The following is a 25,110-nucleotide window of genomic DNA, read 5'->3' as shown; positions in this document are numbered from 1 at the left end:
CCAGGTGCCTGGGGACCTCTTTCCATGGATTTGACAGTTGAGTTCCCCAAAGCAGAACAAATGTAGAAGAAACCAAACATTGAGAGGTCTCAAAGTTAGTGTGAGCAGAGGGCAAAAACATGTATGGCTCTAGACAACGATCCATTAATTCTAGTAAAATCCATCTCGGGCTGCCAAGGTACAACAGACCAACTTAGCTGTGAGACACTGCGTGAGCTGACTGCAGCCCTAAGGAGCATCCTCATCCAACCTCTCATTTCATAGTCCGAGCACCCAAGCTAGAAACACAGCATGGTTTTCCCTAGGCCACGTGCCCTCAGGTAATGGCGGCAAGCTCAGTGGGCAGGGTCAGGTTATGTGGGTCTGGCAATATTCAGGCATAGACTAGCCTTCCTGGAACTTCTAGAACAATGCGTTCCACAACAAGGAAAGGAGACTGAATATTCATGGAAGATAATATAGATTGCCCAGGAATGGCTACATTTTCCTTCGATAACAATTTCAAAATCATGGTGACTTCAAGTAATTCTTACTTCTTATCCTCAGTCAAGAGAATGGATTTGTTTATAATAGTCAAATCCCTATTTGAAGTATTCTCCAGAGGGGAGGAAGAGCTGCCCAGGGTCTCTCACTGGCATGAAATATTACGAATTAGACCTGATGCGTGCCACTTTGCTCAAAAATCCATTGGCTAGATCGATTTGTATTGTCCTTCTCAATCTCAAGGGGGCTCAGGTATGCAGGTCATACATGTAGCCACAAGAGAAATCTGAAATGCTAGTAGCAGGAAGCCAAAGTACTGCTAGAACTTACAGCTATAGCCGGAGGACGTGTTCTATAATCTACAGGCTGTGTCCCAGAGTGGAAAGACCCTCCACAGGACCAGAGGACTATTCTAGAAAATCTGCAGTACATACAGGAGAAAAGCAACCAGAGAACACTATGAGGGATGAGATACCCAAGAAGCCATTGGTCATTGTCTTGGCAATGGCAAGAGGAAGGGAAGATGGCTTTAACTAAAGAGGAAGCCATACATGAAAAAAGCTTTAGGTCGGAGCTGTAGGTCCTACAATTTAAGGTACCTTGAGGTGTAGAACGTGAAAGGCCTTATGCTATTTCAAAAGACAGCTTCAATCTGACAGCTTGGGCAAGGGTCTTATCTCTAGAAAATAAGCTACTCACTTCAAACCTTCTAAACTCAGTTCCTTACCAGGTAAAGCAGGTGACTTGAGCCCTACACATTTCCTAAAAATACTTCAGTACAACCTAGTTTGCCCCCTGACTTCCCAACACTGACTTAGCCTTTGCCCTAGAAATGGACATACACAGCTTTGCCAACTGTAGACTCTGTAGACATCTACAGCCGTCTGGAGTTCTCCCTTGGCCCTCATGATCCCAAGCAATGTGACTGCTGTATCTGGTGCAATTTTCAGAGAAGCAATAGATGCATGCGCTTTCAAGCCATAGAGCCATCTCTGAATCCAAAACTCGGGTGAATACTGAAGGACAAAATGACCTTCTGTTTTCTCTTTTCCTAGCATAAACACACGTGGCAGAGGGACAGTGCTGTTTCCAGAGGCCATAGGGAGACAAGTCTAGAAACTCATCCAAGGATATGGCACTTCAAAGAAACCACACAGCAGTGTTCTGGTCACATGAACCCCAAGAATGTGTTGGCTATTTTTAAATCATCAAAAATCTGCCCACTTTTTCCATATGTATCACTTCTTTAGATTCTTCTTTACCCAAATCCTCCTGCTTGAAGAAGGATCACAAACTCACATGGACCCAATGGCTACAGAAGTCTTCACCACTTTTCCATGGAAATTGTAAAAAGAGAAGGCTTTACAGCAACATGCCCAAACAGCCCCAGCCCACCAGTCCTCTGGTACAGAACACTGGAATCTTTATGGAAGTTCCATCCCATGGCCTTTCCCAGCACATAATTGAAGTGTGAGGTTTTTCATAAGCCCTGTGCTAAGATGTTTCTCCTCTTAACCCATCGGGGATCTGAAGTCTCCTGTGATTGCTGGCAGTTGCTGTGCCACTTCTCAGAGTTCAAAAGCTAAGCAGTCAAATACCATCGGGCTTTAGAGACACACTTTGCTGCTGTGTTTGCCAACATGAAATGCTTTCTCATTAGAACCACATACAATCTGCAATCCCTGTTCTGTGGAAGATTTTTAGAAACTACATAAGCATTTTCTCCACCTCTCAAAGGACCAGGTCAGAGTTCTGAGGCCATCGCTACCCTACTGCCCCCTGCCCCCATCTGGTTCCACTTGGTCAAGGTTGTTTCACTCCTATGAAAATGTCACATCATCTGAGTGATAAACTTTTCCACTGGGCCCCATGTGCAGCCTTAGTGGGACTTCAGTGCTGACTCAGGAAATGCCTCCTGTTTGAGATGGAGGTTCAGTTCTCATTCTGGCTGATGCCATTCCCTTTTTCTCACTCCATCTCACCCTTCAGGTTTATTTTTTAATTTATTATTATGTATAGTGTTCTACCTACATGTACACCTGCACACCAGGAGAGGGCACCAGATCTCATTATAGATGGTTGTGGGATACCATGTTGTTTCTGGGAATTGAACTCAGGACCTTTGGAAGAGCAGTCAGTGCTCTTTACCTTGGAGCCATCTCTCCAGTCCACCACTAACAATGAGTAGCACTTTCCCACAGGCCACATCTGCAAAGGAAATTTTCACTCATTATCTCCTGGTAGCCCACCTCCTACACTAAGCCATCCAGGAGTGCTCATCTTCCCATGTCTAAAGCAATTGCTCAAGAGCCATGCACTAATCCAGAAAGTGGCCCAGAATCCTCTCTGCAAGTGCACCTCAGAGATATCCCTGTACCATGCAATCAGCTTTGCTAATGAGAACATGGGTATCCCTGGGTTAGCAGTATAAACCTTGCTGAGATTCATTTTTCTAAGGCATTGGAGGCCTCGTGTCAAGCTCTACTCTCTCCCTAAACCCAAATGCAGGATGGGACAGCTAATTTTTTCCTCTTTTTAACTTTTTATTTATGTAATTTATTCAAATTACATCTCATTTCTTATCCCCTCGCTTGCACCTTCCCATTCCCCCTCCCTCCATCTTTCATCTTATTCCTCTCCCCTAGGTCTGTGACTAAAGGGGACCTTGTTTCCCACTATAAGATCACAGCCTATCAGGTCTCTTCCTGGCAGCCTGCTTCCTCTTCCTCTGAGTGTCACCAGGTCTCCCCATCAAGGGAAAGTAGTCTAATAGGGGGCGCCAGAGTTCATGCCCACCTCAGTCCCTGCTCTCCACACAATTGTGGAGAATGTGGCGTCCATTGGCTAGATCTGGACAGTGGTTGTAGGTTTACTGCATGTATTGTCCTTGGTTCGTAGAGTAGTTTGAGCTGACCCTCCTGGGTCCAGATCCACCAGCCTTAATAGTATTCTTGAAGGTTTCTAGGACCCTCTGGATCCTTCTGTTTCCCCATTCTCCCTTGCCTCTCTCACCTAGAGTCCCAATAGGAAGTCCTAGTATCCATCCCAATCTCCAGCTAAGTGAAGACTGTCAAGGGACATCTCTGTTGGTCTAATGTCCAATTATAAGTGAGTATATGCCATGTGTATCTTTCTGGGTCTGGGTAAACCAGAAGGGACAGCTACTATTAATCCTATTTTGGAGACAAAGACACCAAGGATCACAGAGAAATAATACCTTGTCTAAGATTGTGTGACAATTAGAGATGGAGGCAGGAAAAAAAATCTCAGCCTGGCTCCAGGATAGTTCCTAATGGATAACTTTCTGAATGGCCACCAGATAAAGATGCTTTATTGACCATTGACCTACCTGTTTTCTTTCTTCCAGACAGCACAAATATCTGCTTACTAAACTCCCAACCAGACTGTCACATGCAAAGAAGGCAAGCACAGTCCTATGCCCCCCTGGAACCGACTGGTGCCTCCAATGAGCCTCCTCCAAGTCAGGAGACACTTGCCTGACGGAAATTCCAAACTCCATGTCCTGTTACACTAGTGTAGGGTGTAAAATGCCCTCTATGAGGGATGAGCAGGCCACTAACTAGATTAACAGGTCCAAATCTTCATATCAGTGTTCATGGAGGGAGTCAAAACTTCTCTGGAATTCAGCTCTGTGGTGATGTAGTCATGGGTATAGAATGCTGCTCAATCATGCACGCTCTGCATGTTTGGACTCTCTCTCTCTCTCTCTCTCTCTCTCTCTCTCTCTCTCTCTCTCTCTCTCTCTCTCTCTCTCTCGGAGATTGCAATCTGCCCTCCCTCATGCCTTGCTACAGTGTGCTGTTGTACAAGGATCTCAAAATCCCACAGCACCTCAGCCCCCAAGTGGTCAGAATTCCAGAAACTTCTACACAATCCCTGGTTGGCATTGGCTACTTCCTCACCCTGAACTCTACTTCACCTCACTCTCTCTCTCCTGGCACCCAGTAGTAGTCCATCCATGATTACCTCTGCCCTTGGCTTGGCCTCACATCCCCCAGGGTGTTAGGGTGAGGACTGCCATCTGTTGGAGCCCACATTGTGTCTATGCCAAGGCAAAATTACTAAGTAGGTGATGTGTCGCCATACACCCACCACATGTACCCAGTCTGTCCCATTCCTGGCTTATTCCCTGGACAAATCCTGGCACTGGTCCCTCAGGCACACTCAGAGACCTTGAGTAACATTTTATGGCTCATGGAATTACTTCCAAATTCTCCAAATCTATCCCAACCCTTTCCATTGGCCAAGTCTGGCCTTTACTCTCCTGTACCAAACCCTGAGTCCTGCCAAGAGGGGATATTGCCACCTCTACTACAGCCACTGACCTTGGGAAAACCTCTTTGTCTCCTAGGATTTTATATTTATTTATCAATTGCCGTTCTCCTCCAGTCTCTCTTTCTTAAAATATAGTGGAGAAAATTGAGGCTGTTTTGGCAGTGACTAATTTAAGCAGCAGAACACTCTTTTTAACCTTGGTGGAAGTTGGGATTTGGGTTTTCATTACTTAGAAAAGTGTGTTCTGGCTGGGGTGTGACTTAGTGGCAGATCAGTACACAGCATACCAGATCCCTGGCTTGATCCATCCCTAGCAATGGAAAAAATAATAATAACCTTTTCTGGTACCACCTTGATCTCTGATTAGCAATAGCTGTGACTTACCTCTGGTCTTGTAAGGGTCCATTCCATAAAGATGCCTCTGTGGATTAACAAGTCTGCTCACATCTTTCTGGACCATGTCAAAGACTCGCCAGAGTCCAGAAGGATGCAGCAATGAAAACTTAAACTAAGGTTGCTACAAGTAAGAGGACATTTATGAATGAGATTTTTTTTCTCACTGCATTAATAGCAGGAAGTGAATCATTCAACCGCCCACCAGGCAAAAACTTCAGATTCCAAGTGTTTCACCATTTAACAGCCTTCATATCCAGTGGAGGAAGAAGACAGATACCCTTATGGTGGGTGTCCAAATAAACAGACATCTCACAGAAGACACGAAGACACCAAAGGAACTGCATGGAGAGAACATTTCATACACCAGCGTTTTATACACCAGCCTGGTGTGGTAGTCAAACTCAATTTACATGTTATAACTTTAATACCAACACTCAATTCTACACAGAACCCCAGACCTCTTTTCTGCTCTGTTATAAGCTTGTGCTGCTGTTCACGACACACAGAGATGGCCTGAAAAAAGCGAACCACCGTGGTAGCAATGGATGTTGCTAGTCCCGTTCACAGCTTAGTTTTGAGGGCTCACTTATTTGATCAAAGGCAAAGAAATTACTTTCCTCTTTGTTTTACTTCGTCCCAAGAGGTAGACTTCAAAGCCCCAAATAGCATCCCTGTGTTTATATGGATATTCACAATTGTTTAGAAAAGAACTAACATTTCAGTGAACACCAAAAAGATTCAGAAAGCCAAAGAAAGCTGAGAACTCACCATTGAATAGACAATCCCCATCCATCTCTCAAAGTAAGGAAACAGATTGAGTCCATTGATGCATCCATAATTTGATGTATTTATTGGAAGAAGAGCAGAGGTAGCAGGCTGCATGGAGGAAGCTGGTCACAAAGGGAACTATTGTGAGGGGTATATATTGTTCCCAGCCAGTTCTACAAGTTCTCCATGTTTCCAGAAATGAGTGGACTACACGGTCATGTGTTCCCATTGTCATAGTGTTCTGCCTAGCAGCAGGACTGTTGCAATGGAAAGGGCAACCATGAACTGGATTGTCTGGAACCACCTTCCTTCCCTCTTTAGATTGTTTCTCACTATCTCTCTCAAGCATCTGTCACACTGAAGGAAACTGTGCCATATCAGCCTTGATGACTTGATTGGTCTCCTCACAGGCCTCAGCACTGATTTCTAGGATTCCCCAACCCTCTGGCACCAGAATCCACAGAGACTCCTAGGCCAGTTTCCCCAGGTTGTTGAGCTGAACTCCCTCTCTCCCTCTGTTCACCACTTCCAAGGTACTTTTCTGGACTGGTCTCTGGTTCTAATTTTGTTCCTCCAGGCTCTGGCATTGAAGTGATGTTGCCACCTTCCTGGCAAAGGACAAAAGGGTGTCAGGCTCTTCAAAGCTAAGCACATTTTGTTAGCAATAGCCTTGTAGGCTGTGTGTGTGTGTGTGTGTGTGTGTGTGTGTGTGTGTGTGTGTGTGTGTGTACCAAATCATTCATCTCTCTGAAGACCACAGAATTGGCTAAATCCAGACCAAGTTGGCAGGGGTGGGGGTCATCTCCACTGTCTTTTTCCTTGTACCTCTTGTACCTCCACCCCGTTTGCTATAACCTTTTACTTACTCTTAGATGTGTACTCTGGACAGTAGGAATCATGTCCTAACAATTTCACTGTATCCAGGAATAAGCCAGCCAAATGTTCTCTGAAATGTTGACTCTTCTGGCTCTCTTAGAATACTGACTCCCCAGGTGTCAATGAACACTGCCTGATGCATTCGAACCTTTGCTTCTGGGTGTTCCAGAAGCATCTGCTGTAGTCGGGTCACACTTAAGTTCAGAAACTAGCACTAAGGTAGCTCTGTGACTCTGACTCTCAATTTCCTCACCTGTGAAGTGGAGGCTAGCAAAGCTGACCTGATGAAACCTTCATTTTCCAAGGAGATATGGAGCAGAAGGAAATGTGTGGACAGAGCCAAGGGCCAGACTTTAGCCGTGCAGAGAGATGGCTAGGCGCCTGAGATGGGATTAGTCCTAGCAGCCTTACACCGCCAAAAACCAGACATTTTGCTTTAAATACTGGATTAAATTCTAGCTAAGTGATCCCAGAAGAGTATGTAACCTTTTAGTTAAGTCTGGTTCCTTTGCATCCTATAAGAGTGAAAGTGGTCACCGTCATATTTCTTCTGTATGCTTCTACACATGAACTACCTATTTGAAAAAAGATTAAATTCTTTGGTTCCTTAAAGAGCAATAGTTTCTACATTTAAATGATGTGAGTATATAATTCCATAATACCAAAAGATGAATTTTATATGAAAACATGTTTGTCTAGAGGAAGGTTTTGTTTCCCAAGAAGAGGTTGCTACAAACAATATTCTAGGCAGTTTTAAATGGGTGGTCAAGTCTGTGTTGGGGACGGGGGTTGTTTGCTTGATTTGCTTTGTTGTAGGATGTTTTTTTTAATTCCAAGACAAGTCTGAACATTGAAGTTATAACCTGAAATCCAATCTGGAAATATTCATGAAGAATCTAAAAGAACTTGTGGATTAAAGTCAATACACCATGATTAGGATAAACAGGTTACTCTGATGACCCAGCGTTACATTGACACAGCACACATCACTGCCTGAGCTGTTTAGCGTGTGCACCTCAGAACATAGCCTAGAATGTTCTGAAGTCAGGCTGCTGCTGACAGGTCATTAAGAGATCTCATACGGCCCAACAGGAAATTGAGAATTTAGCATAATTTGTTTTTCCAGCTCACAGATTTCATGAGTAAGGAGGACATCTTTTTTTCTGTGTTAATGACAGGATATGAATCACCCCCTGCTTTAGATGGCCATCCTGAGGAGATCCCTTTTCCAATTTGGGGGAGTTGCCCCACCAGAGGCTTTCTTTCTCACCTTAGGAAGGCACTGAGCTGCTTTCCAATACTCAAAATGTCATAGCTGGCCTCATGCCCCTAAGAAAGGTCAAGGCACTCATGCCCACTCATGTAAGGAAGTTATGTCCACTAGAATGGGATTTTAAAGCTCTAGGCTCCCTAAAACAGGAAATTATCAGAGACCTTCTGTGAGCATTTTTATGTTTCCTATCCCTCCCAATGCCCACATAGAAAGCACAAGGTTTAAGCATCCCCAAATCAATCATGATGCACTGTAAAAATAATAATAATAATAAAATAAAATAAAATAACAAGCACCTGTCTGCACATAATCCAACAAGCCATCAGTAATGAATTATAATTAATTTGTGTCTGTATATTCTGTTATGTAGCTCCCTCTCACACAACCCCCAAATAACCTAGGACACCTGGGTAAGTCTACACATTCATGGAGAAAAATAAATGAAGACGATTAGAAAGCAGAGATTGAATATTGGTTATTGTCCGAACACCCTTTCCTAAGGACTCCACAGAATGCTCTCACTTAATTTAAAGAGATGAGGCCTAAGGCTAGCCCATTGCATGCCCATTCTCAGCAGCGGCTTTTGGGTGAGGCTACTGATGTTAAGCAGAGAGTCGATCAAGATGAAGACAAGGAGGTAAGAAAGAGCATGGACACCCTAACCTCAGTTTGGTGCCATGGAGGAAGAGTTCTTCAACCACCTGCCCAGGACAAAGCTTCATTCATCCTTCAATGGAAGCCTGTCCCTGAGCCAAGACTGAGAGAGCAGCATCTTTAGGATCCTTAGTGTATAGTCCCAAAATCCTGGAAGTCCTTCCACAGGCAGACAAATACTATGAGCTAGTTAATACAAAGACACAAAGAAGGAGAAATGCCTTACAGTATAACCTGTGCTATAGTTGAAGAAATGAGATCATTTTCCTCTCTTCAAAGTGTAACTAAAATGATGGCCAACCCAGAGTTTGAAATTGTGATTAATTTTATTCCTTAACTTCTACACACCCCAGCTCCTCACTACATGCTCACAAATGAACATGTCCATGTATTCACACACACACACACACACACACACACACACACACACACACTGTTCATCGTTTTTTTCAATCAGAGTACTTGACTTGCTCAGACTTCCTGGAACCTGGATTTGAACTCTGTCAGAATCATGAGTGCTCCCCCATGCTGCCTTCTCATGGAGAAGGTGATGGTTAATGCTGGGTGCAGTGGCATAGGCATGTAATCCCAGCACTCAGCACTCAGGGAGGCAGAGGCAAACACATTGCTGTGAGTTCGAGGCCAGCCTGGTCTGCAAAGCAAGTACATGATAACCAAGGCTACACAGAGATACCCTGTCTTGGAGAGAGAGAGGTGGGGGGAGAGACTGTTGAAATAATCTGTGTATAAAATGATAGAACTCAGAACTGCGGCTCAATTAATGGGAGTGTAAGATAGTAGTGACTTGGTAGAAGAAAAACAACTGTCCAGATACGGTGTTTACTTAGATGTCCTTTAAGAGACAAAATGATCCAAGACTCCACCTAAGATGAGTGGTTGTGCCAGAGTCAAGACAAAAGACAGTTTGAAAGTGAATATGGAACATGAGAGGAATTGGAGGAACAGAAATGTAAATAAAGTACTCATGTATGACACGCTCAATTATTTTTTAATGTTTTAAAGAATATGAAACAGGAACAAGTGTTCTTGTTTTGTTTTGATTGGTGTGGAGGCAGATATATTAAATATATTTGAACATACTGACTTTGAGAGCCCATGTGATGATCCAATGAAGGTACCCACAGTTGGTTGAGTCCAAGTCCTAGAGTTTAAGCAAAAGGCTGAAGCCTAACACGGAGCTCTAAACATCCTTAGCGCGCAGGCTGTCTTTGAAGGCCTGGCTGTAGAAAGCACATACGTGATGGGAATCTTCAGGGCAAAATCCCAGTACACAGGAGGTAAGCACAGCTGACTGAGTAGTCTTGGGGGCAAAGGAAAGCAGTCAGAAAACCCAGCGAGAAGCTGCCATCTAACTCAGAACCTTATGCTGAACTCTGACTCCTAACATTCACCATCTGCATGTTTGGTCTTAGGGTAAGTAAACAATTCAAGAATGTGAGAGCTGGGGTTGGCAGCCTCACAGATACATGGCCAGAGCAGCTCTCCCTCCTTCCTTATCCTGTAAACACACTTCAACTCCAATGACTACGTGTGCTCTGTACAGCCTCCTGGTGTTGGGTGATACACCTTTCACCTCCACAGCTTCTCTAGGCATGCCACCCTGGTTTTGGCTGGGGGATCAGATTTTTCTGGCTGCACGCAATGTTCCCAGCATGCCACATTGCAAAGTATTAAGCTTCAGCTGGTCTGAGAACTTTTGTAATCTCGTCAAAGAATTTCCCTTGCAATGGACTCTTGTGGTTTGCATATTGGGGAAGACAGCAGACACTCTATTATTACCTGCTTGGGAAATTTCTCATCAAAGGTGTCAGGTGGATTTGGATTTGGTCTCCATCCATTGCTAACCACAGGGCACCGTTGTGCTTAAGCTTTCTGTTTCCTTTTTTGTTGGTTGGTTGGTTAGTTGGTTGGTAGGCTTTTTGATTTGGAGGTTTTGTTTTTGTTTTTGTTTTTTCAAGACAGGATTTCTCTGTGTAGCCTTGGCTGTCCTGGACACACTTTGTAGATCAGGCTGACCACAAACTCACAGAGATCTACCTGCCTCTGCCTCCCTGAGTGCTGGAACTAATTTTTTGTTGCCTAATTTACTCATCTGAGAAAGACAGTTGGCCCATGAACTGAAGGTTTGGGGACACCAAATCTTTTCCAATTTTTCCTTCTTAGCAAAATAGAGAGTTTTGGGGTGGTGTGGTGGTGGTGGTGGTGGTTGGTTGGTTGGTTGGTTGGTTTGGGTTTGGGATTTTTGTGGGTTTTTTTCTGATATCTGCATACACACACACACACACACACACACACACACACACAAAACACACATGCATGCACACTCGTGCAATGAACCTCAGGGCAACTACTCCCACTTTTATCCACAGGAGAGGATCTGAGTTGCTTAAGAGGGATTCTGTGTGCTTATACAATGACTTATTCAGAAACAGGCTGAAACTATTTGGAGAAATCCTCTGACCTGTATGACACAGCTAGATACCAGATGAGGCCACCCTAGAAGTTGCTTTGCAGGACCTCGGTTCTGGAGCTACCAAGGAAGTCTCGCTTCTGGCCTTAGAATTGAGCTATTGCCAGGGAGAGACAGGAGAGTCTCGGGACTGCACTTGATATATTGGATAGCTACCCCCAACCAGCTTTGTAGACTCTCTGGTTTTATACTTTCTAGCCTGAGAGAGAATACACTTTCTTATCATTTAAGCTGCCTTCCTCTGGAGAATCCCTTACCTGACAAGGTGGTGATAGCCCCTTTGTAGGATTATAATGAAAATCAAGATTCTGTGAAGAGTTTGAAACACAGAGCCCACTGAGTAGGCAGTGCTGATTAGATTGTGTGATCACTGCCTCCTCAACTCATCCCTGGTGTCCATTTGCAGATAGACAGAACCAACACATTTTATCCTGTGACGTTCACCTGAGGAAGCTATTCTGCAAACGCTTCACATGACTTTATTGTGTACGACTCTGAGCTGGTGAACGGCTGAATTCATAATTTTGAGTTCTCACCACATACTGCCCTGAGCACTCTCCCCAGGTTTTCTCTCTAAATACAATAATCCCTGAGTAAAGGACAGCTGTTTTCAATATCCCACTTCATGGATGGTAAAACTTTGGCTAAAGAATGAATCTGAACCTAGGCCTGCCAGGCTTCAAAGGTTATATACCTCCAAGCCCAGCGTCACTCTGCTGTGTGACTGAGTGGGCAATGATGCAGCTCATAGGCACTGGCAAAGACCGAGAAGAATCCGGAATTGTCTCCAGCAGCTCCTCCAGGTATAAAATATATGCAAATTGACATTTCTACCCGTGGAGTGTCAGATGGAACCAGATGAGTGCAGAAAACGGGGGCTGTGTAGACTCAACTAAAGAGTCGAGGATCATCCTGAGGGAATAGGCAGGGATTCAAGCATTGCAGTAGTGAGGCTGAGGTGAGCCAACAGAACAAATGACAGGGTCAATGGACAGGAGCACAGGTGACAACAATAAGGACCTCGCATAAGTTCCCTTAGCTAGGCAAAACCCTGTGTATGCTACTTTGTCTATTTAGTGGTTGGTATATAGTCATTTCTGATGTGTTGGTGTGTGTGTGTGTGTGTGTGTGTGTGTGTGTGTGTGTGTGTGTGTAAGAACACTATGAGCATACACAATCATTTAAAAAAAAAAAAACTAAACAGAAAGGATCACTCCTACAGAATGACCGAGGGCTTCAGCAGAGATTTCAACGAATGATAAAGATTACTGGTTTATTTATTTATTTTATTTTATTTTATTCAGAGCTTTGTTACCTTTTTCAATTTATTTCTAAAATTATTTTTATGTGCGTTAATTTTATAATTGGAAAAATAATTGCAGATACGATGCTGATGATGTGTGTATCTATGCCGAGAGATTTTCCTGCTTGCCAAACTTCTGCTCAGTCATGGCTGCTTCACCCTAATCCTCTGCTCTCCCAGGCTCTCTTCTCTATATATTTTTGTTGATATTGGAAAATAGTAAGTTAATTCAACACTTTCCATTTTTATTATACTTTAGAGAAAGAAGGAGGGAAGGGTAGGGAAGAGAGGGAGAGAGGGGTGACAACACGGTCTTCCTTTCTTCACTCAGTGGTAGAACTGGAAAAGAAACTACCTTAAGAGGTGGCTGCAGCATCCCCCTCAGGAAACCTTTCTTAGGGTACCATCTAAAGGCAGCAGGATTAGCAGGGGACAGTGTGACACAAATAGGACATTGTCCTCCAATTCTCCATATCCTTAGTAAAACTTACAAAAATGCAAGCATGAATGTGTACACACAGAGAGGTGTTTGGCGAAGAAAAAAATACTTTTACAGAAATCAAAATGGCTGAGCCTTTTGTCAAGTTGACACAAAGTAGGAATCCCAGGGATGAGGGCATTCTTATACAGGATTTATCTGCTGTGTAAATCCTGCATAGATGGCATCCAGGAACCCAAAGATGAGTCTTATAGGGACTTGTTTAACAGACTCGGGGGACAGGGGACGGGGAGAGTCCAGAAGTGACATCCATATAACACATTGATGATCTGTACCCAGACCCCAGGTTTGCTCTCTGGCTTCTGTCTATGTGACCTTGGAAAAGCTATTTATCTTTTTGGATTCATGGTTTTCTTATCGATGAGGTGATGAGCTAACACACAGCACAAAGATCTACTCCATAGGACCGTCAAAGTCATGACTGTGGTAATGAAGTTAATGCCTGTAGCAGAGGACCCAGAACATAAGTGTCCAATAAACGGAGCCTTTAACATGCTGGGTGCAGTTAAAATGTATACTGACACAAGGGCACAAGTGAACAGCTGGCCACCAGCAAACCTGCTCGGCCTCTGACTGTCAGGTGCACTGTCTGCAGATGAAAAACATCTGGTGCACTTCATATAAGCCACTAGGGTTTCAGCAAATAAAATAAATACAAGCCTGAAGGAGGTTTAGGGGAAGCATGCTCTCGGAAGGTCACAGCACTTCATGGCTGTGCACACTGAATATTAAAAGGGAAAGTGAACCATCCCCGCCACTGTCTGAATCTATAGTGATTAGTTGCAGTCTGGAATTTACACAATACCGTTTTTGCAAGGATTAAAGTTTCTCATTCCAAGCTCAACACACATGTTGCAGCTTGGCGTTCGATCTCCCACCAGGATTTGTATGGGAGAAGCCTGCAATAAGATTAAACAAACATATCACAAGCCCATATCTCAATTTCAGCTGAAGGAAGAATGAGAGCCCGCCTCAGTCACTCTAGCCCTCTGCTTCCAGCTGGGCCATAAATGTCAGTTGTTCTCCCTCAACAGAGACAGAGGGTCTGTCTTCTGTCTCTATGGGGAGCCGAGGGAGATGAGAAATGGACCCAGAGAACAGAGGCAATTGTTTTAAAAACTGCAAGGCTGGATGTACTTGGAGTTCTCAAAAAGAAGCAATTGCTGAACACCAGATTTTTTAGCTCTCAAAGGGCCACTGTGAAGGAGCTGAACTTCATCCCACAAGAGGGCTTTGATAGCATGTGATGCGTCGAGAAATGTTTTCTAAAAATTTTTTTTCTCCACCTATTCTGGAGAGAAAAAAAAAAAAGCAAGAGCGGGTAAGAAGAGAATTGGGAAACAAAAGGAAAAGGTTAACTGCCTCGGCGTTGGAGAACATTGCAATGCATGATGAAGAAAATTGTCAAGTTCTGTGGACTCAGTTTGAGGAGCATGAACATTAAGAATAAGTATGGAAATTAAAATACGTGAATCTGTAGCCACAAAGTCATTTCTTAAGAAAAGACAATTTACTATGTTTGGATGTAAAAGAACTTCAAATGGAGGAGGAGGAAGAGAAGAGGAGGAGGAGGAGGAGGAGGAGGAGGAAGAGAGGATGGGTGAGATTTCATGGCTGCCAGAATTCCAAGTAGCTGAATTGAATTTTTATTTTTTGAAAAAACAATGGTTGTCTATGGGAGAACATAAGAAGGGTTTCCTACTGCATCACCCAAGCCAGGCTTTAGCAAAATTTTTTTTTCAAAACAGATACAAGCTAGCCTTTAACAGCAGCATGGTACCAATTCCTCTGCCAGCTAGTTTCACCCTGCATCTCAGAAGTGTGCAGTCTGGGTACCACTTCAGAGGAACAATGTCCCACAACTGAAGGAAAACCACACTGCCTGTGATGTCTGCTGAACAGAGATGGAGAATATAGGCTGATTGCTCACCCCACAGCACCCCGGCATACAGACACTTCCCCCTACTGAGAAGACTCCAGTCTGTCTCTAGCCACCCCTGAGGCATGGCGCCGTGCTGAGAAGTTCACTCATGGGGCAGAAGAGATGGGTCTCAGAAGAGTCAGTAATTCCCTTCCTGGGTCCAGTAATATCCTTGGAACAAGTAGCCTAAAGGAACAAAAGTCACGCTGAAAGTGGCTTTTGAAACAGTGAATTTTGTGTATGTTGAACAGAGGGTTATTTGATTGAGTTTTGTTTTTTAAGTGCTTGTGGGCAGAACGGTCCCATGAGGCACTTCTGTGGGTGTCCCCAGCAAGTTCATCCAGTGGGAAACTCTCTTTGCCAAAAAGACTCCAAGCCTAGTCCCTCTGACCCTGCAGAGTGAAATATACTTCTCAGGTGATCCCCAAACAGAGATTTACCTGCCCAAAGTTCACTCCCCAACAACTAGCCATTCGATAATGGGTGCCCATGACTAGAGTCATGGTGGAGGCTAAAAATGGCTCCCTGGGCAAGATGGCTATGTAGGTTAAAGGGTTTGCCATCCAAGTCTGACAAGCTGAATTCAATGCCTGGATTCCATAGTGGAGGAACAGAACTGACTCTCAAAGGTTGTCCTCCGACCTCCATGTGTTTGCGTTGGCATTTGCACACCCATGCATGCCACACACACACACACACATGCACACCCACATACAGAGCATACACACAATAATTTGTTATTAAGTTGAAAGGCTGTATGAGTGGCAGACCCTACTTGGGCCTCACAACGTGGCTGGCTGAGACCCTGCAGGGGTAGATAGCCAGACACAGTCGGGACTGGCAGACACTAAGGAGGCTCAAGACTCATATTTCCTCTTCCTAGTTGTTTCGCTCAAGAGAAGCCAGCTGAGATCAGACAATGAGCAGGAGACAGGGAAGTTCACATACCTGTCATGGGTCTCAGGTTACAATGAAAACAGCACAGAGTTAGGCAAACACCAGCACAGCTATGCCTCAAAATACACCAGAATAACCCTCCTCCATGGAGTCACACATAATCATCCTTTTATTTAAAGCCTGTGAGAGGTGGAAATGTTTATCAGTCTAATCCAGGAGATCTTGATATCTGGGCAGTGATTAAAAACCAGCAAGCCTCTTCTAAGGTGGAAAAGGTCTTTATACCAAACATACCGCATCATACGATCTACTTCAGCGGCTTTGCGCAATCCCGTCCGTTCTCTGGAATAGTGCGTAAAGGGCATTTCATCCAGTGGCCTCCACCGCACTTCTAGCCCATTGTGAAATGAGGAAGTAGAAAGCCTGATGGGCACAATAGCCTTTCATCGCTTCAGATTGCTCACACGGAGACATAGGCAAGGTTAGTTCCAATCCCGCCACGTCCTGAGCCCCGCCCCCGCCCCCGCCCCCCCCACCCCCCCACCCCCGCTCCTTCCTAAAGCCACCTTCTTTCTGTGGATTTGCAAATCATTAAAGGAAATTTCCACTCTTCTTGCTGATCGCTCGCATCCAGCATACACAAAATTCCACCTCTTCCGCTGCCAGTCAAGCCTGAAGGAGCCAGAGATCAAAATGTTGAGAAACCTGGACTGCTAAACAAAAACGCATTTGTGTTTGCACGCAGGTTCTGGTGACAGCTGCCTGGATGCTCAATGCGATCCTCCCAGTGATCCCTGTCAGTCCAGTCCGCTCTAGATAGGACTGTGACCCTATGGCGACTGCAACCATCAGCCAGCCACATGTGCACTCCTCCACCACCGACTGGGAGGCGTTTTGAAGTGGTTTTATCTTATTCTCATTAGTGTTCTGTAGAGAACTCTGTCCTCTTCCCCCACCTCCACCCCCCACACCGTCTCTGTTCAGAACATAGATTTCTGTTCTTTCCAAATCAGTGGCAAGCCTTCCAAGTTGTCATGGGGCCAAGCCCCATCACTGGCCACACAAATCTGTCCTCTTGAAATCCAGGCCCAAAGAGTCAAGGATTATGTTGCAAAGCGCCCCTTAGAAGCATTTGGGTGTGCACCTGCAGAATTTCAGAGCATTGGGGTATGTGTTTATCACTTGGCTAGGGGTGCTAACCAAATATTGCAATGCACCACTATTTTTTTGGATCCCTTCTCTTCTTCACTTTGCAATAGCGATTCCTCAGAGAGGCAAAGATTCTAGGAAAAAGTAGAACACCCGTTACATAAGTCTTTTTTAAACCCAAGAACATAAGATGCTAATCATTCCAAAACTAATCATTAATAGCGTGCTTTGGTCATTGCTCAGCGCCAGTGGCAACACAGAGCGAGAGACAGATCCCTGGGGTGACAGCTGGGTGTGTGCCAACAAGGGAAGGCCATGTCAGACAACTCCAGAGCACATAAAGTCACCATGGTAAGCTACGGCCATGACTGTCAGGCCCATTCCTGCTCAATCTGAACTGTCACCCATGGCCCTTCAGAACCAGAAGGCTTGTACACAGTGTCTCCTGGGGATCACCTCTGGGGACCCTAGAAGAGGCACATGCTACATTCCAGAGTCTGATTTGGCTCCCAAGCCCCAACTGAATCCAGAAAGCTAAAAGAAAGTTATCCCTCCTTACCACATCAGAACAGCTCCCCTCCCAGAATTCTCTGATGCCATACAAATGTCTCTGATACTTACACTCATGTTGCAACTGGACCATATTCAGACAAGGAACACAACTGATGTGGCATGCATTCACGCCTGTCCATGTGTGCATGCACAGTGTGTGTGTGTGTGTGTGTGTGTGTGTGTGTGTGTGTGTGTAACGGGATCAGTACATACTGTGCCAATGCACACATGCTGGCCACATGTATCAGCCAAACCCAAGACATCAGATGTCTCCCTCTAGTATTCTCCACCATATTGCCTGAGACAGGGTAAGCCGGAAGATCACCAGTGTGTGTTAACTTTGTTAGCCAGAGAACTCTCAGAGTCCTGTCTCTCTCCACCCCAGTGCTAGTGTGTAGCAGACATGCACAGACATGTCCAACATTTCCTGTGCTTAGTGAGGACTCACACTCATGTCCCCATGGTTTCAGAGACAGCACTATTATCTACAAATCACCTCCGCAGGCTCCTGGGCTTCTGAAAGTTCCTTCCAATCTGGCTATAGCCACTCCAATGAGTACTTAAAAACCTACTTTAACTAACCAGTGGTATGCCCTTGTTTACAACTAGGCCCACCCCTTTCTCCTCCTCCACCTTGCCTACCCTAGGCTTGCGGGTGATCACCTGTCTCTGCCCCTTCGCCTTCCAGATCGTTTATATACTTACCCCAGAACCTTCCCTTTTAATTTTAAGAGTTTATTTTTCACAATTCCATTGGCCATATACCCAAAAGAACGGAAAACAACTTAAAAAAAAAAGAAGTATTACACTCATAGTCCCAGAAACATTTGTCATAATAACTGAAAGGTAGGAGGAGCTCAGTGTCCATGAAGCAGATAAATGAACAAACAATATCTGGTGCATATATACAATGAAATCCTGCCCACCCTTAAAACAGTATTCAATTCTGACACCTGCTATAAGATGTCTAAAACCATTAGATGGGCTCAGTCTCCCAAGCAAAGTAAGCTAATCGCCAAAGGACAAATATTACTTGTCTGAGATGAGTCCAAATCCAGCAAACAGGAAGTAGAGTGGAGGCTCCCTGGAACAAGAAATCGGGAGGGCAGATATGGGTTCATTGGTATAGAGTCTGGTATAGACAGAAAGATGCTAAGATGGATGGTTGGATGGTGGAGTGGTTACACAGTGTATCTGTACTTCACCTAACCGAACTGATTAATTTTGTACTAAGTATACGTTACCACAACTTAAAAATCTAGTTTTGAACAACAACAACAACAACCCTCCTGATTGAAGCCCTGCGCACTAAATGCTATAGTACTGAAACCAGATATTGACTCTCACTTCACAGAGTGTCCCCCCGCAACTTACTGACTCCCTTGTTGTGCCTAAAATGCTCTCAAACTTCTAGTAGTTTCTAGAGGACGGTGAGGCAGTGGCGTGACTCTGAGGCACAGCATGTCCCAAGAGGCCCCACATGATGTGATCTTTCCCACTTGTTTCTGCTCGGATGATAAGTATTCACAGAATGACACGCTGAGAAAGATTACATAAAAGCAATTTTCCACAGTGCTATTTCTAGACCTCGCATGAGTCACGCACTACCTCCTGAAGGGCTTGCATTGCTAACGAAGGTTTTCAATGCACAATACGGCAAGAATGCTGCAGAATTCTACTGGCATGGGGAATAGAAAAATTGCTGGTTCATACTTATGTTCATCCAGAAGGGTTAGAGGCAAAAGATGGAAGAACCAGACACTTAGGCCACGTACTAACTCAGCACGTCAAGAATGCCCTCTGTCTCCCTGTCATGCACGATGCTTCTAAGGACTTATTGTGCCGACTATAAGAAAAACGGTGACATATTTCTTCTATTCAGGGATATATTTCTTAAGGCAAGTCCAGCTCTTGTTGTGTTTACAATGGAATTCTTATGTATGAAGAAAGATATCTAGAAAGGCCATCAGTATAGCGCCCATAAGAAGACTGTCCTGGGGTTGAAAAGATCCCAAAGGATCAATTCAACAGTTGCTCCAAATAGACTTGGGCCTTAGTCCAAGGCTCCTCGTTGGTAGCTGTTCGCAGGGCAGCCAACTACCCAAGGACTTATGCAAATTAGCATATGTTGACCTTTCCACAGGCCTCCCACATGAGTCAAATAAGCATGCAAATGAGATGACTCTGAAAAAAAAATGATGAATTATTGCCCAGCCCATAAGAATCCCAAGTAGCCCCCTGTTTAAAAAGAAATGAAGAAATAGAAATGCTAAAAGGTTCGACCGTTTGGCCAGGGTGGTCCAGGGCTGTTTCCTACTAACATCCTGTGGCTGTCATCGCAATCCCTCCTCACTCTTCCCTCTGCTGGTGCTGTCACAGGGAGAGCATCCTTCCGGGAATCATACGTGCTGCTCACACAAGTTATCCTTCACACACTATCTCACCTTCTTGGGACAAGAACCAACAGTAGACAGTCAGGTCTCAGAAAGGTTCACTAAAGGGGCCAACACCACACGCCTAATTAGTGCCACAGTAAATGACAAATCTTTTTTTTTTTTAATTTTATTTTTCATCTTTCTCTCTCATCACTCAATCCATTATCTTTAGCTCAGTGGTATGAGTGACTTGTAGGACTCAGACGATATTTGACATAATAAATGAATGGCTTTTATCTTTTATCTTTTTTTTTTTTTTTGGCTTTTATCTTATATGGAACCAACCACTGGATTTTTGTTTTAAAAGTGTCACAGGCTGTATAAATACAAACCATGATGGCGATTAATGAGGTCACCAAACAAGAAGAGGAGGGTCCAGAATTCAGAAGGTTACATTTCTCTTTTTTTTAGTAGCGAAAGGTGGTCCACCTGACCACCTACATGTCTTATATAGCCACACGTTGTGTGTGATTTGGCATGGCAGTCCTGACTGATTAGCTCTTGTTCTTACATGGGAAACTGTGTGCACATGCCTGTGTGTGTACACATGCCCGTGTGTGTGCACATGTGCATTGGGAAAGAAGAAAGTGCAGCAGAGCAAAAACAGAAAGACAGAGACAAGAGGTCTCAAAGGCCAAAAGCAGCTGTCGCTGCAGCTCCTGCAGTTTCCTAGTGTCTCTGTGTGTCGGGGAGCATTGTGTCACAGCAGCAGGTACCAATCCTGTAAGATAAGCAAATTCTCAGTCGCTGTCACTAACTCCAAAACCCCTACACGTAGTCCCTCCCTCTAGGCTGGGAACAACTGCAAGATGCTGTGCTGTCTCAACCCACTTGCTAGTAACTGGGGCATAGGAAATCACCTTAGCATTGGATGAAGCAGAAACAGGTGGCAACCATTAACGAGGATATAACGCAGGCTAGACTATCTTTGGGGCCGTGGCCCTGAACTTTCCACAGCATCTATGAGGAACAGAATAAGCCTAAGGCTGTGTGTACTTGCTTATAAAGTGTTGCCTGTGACTAATGAAACTATCGAACATTTTCAGAGGTGATATTTGGGTGAAAGCTGACACAAAAGACTTTCAGTCCAATCATACCATGCGTTGCACTCTAAGATTCTTTTCCAAACCTCTGCACATCAAACAGAGCAGAACTGTTGCTTTTTGCCTTCACTCACCACAGAAAATCAGAGGTGCAGCCTGGCTGCTGGCAGGGCCTTAGTCTCTGCCACAAGCTGGTAGCATGTCACACAGCCTTAGCAAGGGCAGGCTAAGTACAGCCAGAGAGAGAACAGGATCACTTGTGACCCACTCTCACTTTTTCTCACTGCTGTCTAATGGCCTTTTATTTGAAGTCATGGGGCCTGAAATCCTCAGAGCAGAGGTAACCCAATTAAAGTTGTTCGGCCCTAGCCAAAACTAGATAAATAAATAAATCTTAAGTTGTGGTTTAAAAGTCCTGGGAGGATCTAAGTCAAAGAGCTTATTATGTTTTCAAGTGTAGAGCCATGCCTGACACACAGGTGGTTCAGAAGGATTTCTTTTGTTGAAAGACTCACAAAAGCATAATGTCACTGATGACACCAGAAGATAGCAGAGGAAGAAGAGCTCTGTTTAAAGCAGGCACAAAGCAGAAAAATGGGCAAGAGGAAGCTTTCAGCTGCCTGCTCAGCCCACTGCACAACATCCCTTGGCGTGTTTGTACTCGGTGACTTGACACATCCTCGCATGTCTCTCTCCTACTACAAACCTCGAAACCCATGCGACTCCCAGAGCAGGTGGCTCAGGAGAAACCGACTGTCTGGAAACCAGAATAGAGAAAAGAAAAAAATGTGAGAGGAAAAAAGTTTCCTCCGGGAGTTTGTCATCATTGCTTTGTCCCTGTAAGGGAAGCAAGAACAGGGCTTGGGAGGACAAGACAACCCAGAAGGAGGGGAAAGGTGCCCGTGCACTGAAGGGACAACGCTGTTGTCTTCTGCCTTCCTTCACCAAGGAAATACAGAGAGGGAGGCTGGCTGCGCTTGCAACCCTGGTCTCTGCAAAAGTGTGGCTGCTGCCCAAAATCTGACCCTCATGGCCTAAAGGCACTTTTCCTCCCCAAGTCTGGATTGTAATCAGGTACTCCACAGCTCGGACCAGCAAACCATAGCTAAATGTACCCTCCAGCTTGTTTTAGTCTGTCCTATAAGCTAAAAATATTCTTCTATATATTTTTTAAAAGGCAGGAATCGTGAGATAAGAATATTTTGTCCACGCTACATGGCATTCAAATAGTTCTGTGCACCCCAGTCCCACAACATGTTTGTGGATGACTATGTGCTATGTTGGAAGAATCAAATATTTGAGAGACCTCAGAACACCTGAGATCTTTATAGAAAAGTTGTTCCAGGAGCACAGGATAAAAAGAGTTAAGAATAGGGTGTTCCAGGCCTAGTGGCACAGGTCTCTCATCCCATGGAATAGGAGTATTGCCAAGCAGGGTAGGAAGATCCCAAGTTCAAAGCCAGCCTGATGAACTAAGTGAGGCCCTGCCTCAAAAATAAATAGATAGATAAATAAATAAATAAATAAATAAGCCCAGAGATAGTGCTTGGAAATACAGTACCTGCCTGGCATGAGCAGACCTGGATCCCCTGTACAGCATAAAAAAAAAAAAAAAACAATAAAAATCAAAAGAACATTCTCGATGCCTTTTTCCAGGGCTACAGCATTTTTCTCCAGAAGAAAATCCATTGCGAAGGCAAAGCACTCCGTGGCCATGTTACCCTTGGATGCCCAGACCTGAGATAAGTAGTCTTGTCATGCAATTCTGACCCCTTTATAATCTCCAAGGTCATGCAGCCATTAAACTCGGTGATCTGTGCACTTGCAGTCACTGTGCTCCCGTTAGCTTGGGCCATCCTATTATCACATGGTAAATAACAGACTTGTCATCACACAAATGTGTCATTACATCAGCTTGATGGCAAGGAGGGGAAAGGGAGAGAAATGGCTTGCTCTTGTGGCTCTGGGCTGAGTAATCTGTCAGACATTTCTACACGCCTCCCAGAGCAGACCTCTAGACTCCTCTTGTTGGCAAGATCTTTCCTGGATGGAAATTTTTGTATTAAAAGTTCGAACGCTGCTTGTCTGGGTAATGTTCAGATCAAGTGCCGGGCGAGTCTGATGTTACGGGGATTGGTATTTATCAACTGACTTGCCGTGCAGGGTTTATACCCTTAGTGCTCAGGGCTTGGGAGAATTTAGAGAATATTTTTGGAAGAGGGAAGACAATGCAGGCTTGTTTGCCAACAGCAAGTTCGATTCATCCCTTTGTTGACATGCATCTGAAGGACCGCATATCTGTGGGCTAAGAAGTTAGCACAATTGGCACTGTTCAGGGCTCCTTTGTTGTGGCTGTCCCATGTGCAGCCACATGGGGGGGGGGATGGGGGGGGAGGGGAAGGCCCCATATTAAAGTCATTCTTCCAAGTGCCTGTGGTTGGATCTCTGGCTTCGTATCTACACATTCGGTGCTTCTGGACTTGTCAGCCCAGACGGTGATGAGATAAGAAAGGAAGGAGCAAACACAGCAATAGATGTCACCACATCTTGGTTTGACACAAGTTCGCTGCTTTTTTTTTTTTTTTTTTTTTTTGCTTCTACACCTGGAAAGAGGAGATTAAAGACCTGTCTGTCTGTGTGACTTTGTGTACCACTGTTGTCATCTACTCAAGAAAGCATCTAGTGGGACCTCTTCAGCTAGGTTGAAAATTGCCTAGATGCCCTCACTCTCGCCTAGCTTTCGAGCAAAGCTGGAGGAGGTACAGATGTGCACAGTAGGACCATCTGGCCTTCAGAGCCAGCCTACCCTTAGTTGTTCAGGATCCTAAAGGAAAAATATGGGCTGCACACAGTAGGAGTAGACTATATAGGGAGAAAGGTGGACAGGAGTGAGGAGAAACCATGTTCATTTCTGCCTCCTCATTGCTTTCCGGGATCTCCTTCCAGAATGGGGGGGGGGGGTATTTGAGGAGAAGACCATCTGGGTTTGAGTTGGTGTAAGCTTGTGTCAAGTACAGGTGACAAAGCCAGCATTGGAAACTTCAGACTCCAAGTTAGGATGGTCCTGCTTTTAACGTCAAAAAAGGACAAAAGAGAAGTTCAGGCAGAAGATGTTTTAGAACAATTTTACGGAGAAGAAGACAGCAGCACACAAACTCTGCACCCCTGTCAGCAGCAAGCCTCATTATTAAGCATCAGGACCAGCACAAAGTCACAGCTGTTCAGAACAGCTCCTAGCCCTCTTTCGGTGAGCCTACTGGAATAGGCTGAAATGACTTTGCTGTCTTAACAATACCACAGAAATAACTTAAAATGGGATTATTTATTTTTATGCAAATACTTCCTCTATGGAACACTTATTGTGGGAGAGAGGAACTAACTGTTTCTTTCTGAATAAGTCTTGTCTTTGTTTGGGTTTTATTGCTGTGAAGAGACACCATGACCAAGGCAACACTTACTCAAAAACAAACAAACAAAAACAACCACACATTGAATTTCAGAAGTTTAGTCCATTATGGTCATGGTGGGAAGCATGGCAGCATCAGGTAGACATGCTGCTGTAGAAGCTGAGAGCTCTACATCTTGATCTGCAAGCAGCAAGGGGAGACTGTGTACCACACTGGGTGTAGCTTGAGCTTACCTCAAAGCTCGCCCCCCCCCCCACAGTGATACACTTCCTCCAACAAGGCCACACCTCACACCTCCTAACAGTGCCTATGGCCAAGCACTCAAACTCGTGAGTCTATGGGGGCCAAACTTATTCAAACCACCACAACCTTCGAACTCAGCTCCACTCTCTAGTTGCACAAGCACACACACACACACACACACACACACACACACACACACACACAAAGGAGCAGCCGCACACCTGTCATCTCTGCTGCCACAACTTACACCAGAAGCTCACACTTGGTAAAGCACTTGCTAATGCTGTCCTCTGAGGCCACCTTCCAATACGTTGAGTGTGACCAGGGCTTCCATCATTGCTCCAGCCTCATGCAACACGTGCTGGCACATGCCCAGAAACAAAAATCCAATGCCAAACCCAGAAGACAAGACTAAAGTGCCAGA

Source organism: Acomys minous (assembly GCF_964271855.1).
Source record: "Acomys minous genome assembly, chromosome: 11".
In the NCBI taxonomy this organism is placed as follows: domain Eukaryota; kingdom Metazoa; phylum Chordata; class Mammalia; order Rodentia; family Muridae; genus Acomys; species Acomys minous.
The sequence above is the reverse complement of the archived record's forward strand: the minus strand, read 5'-3'. Positions refer to the sequence as shown.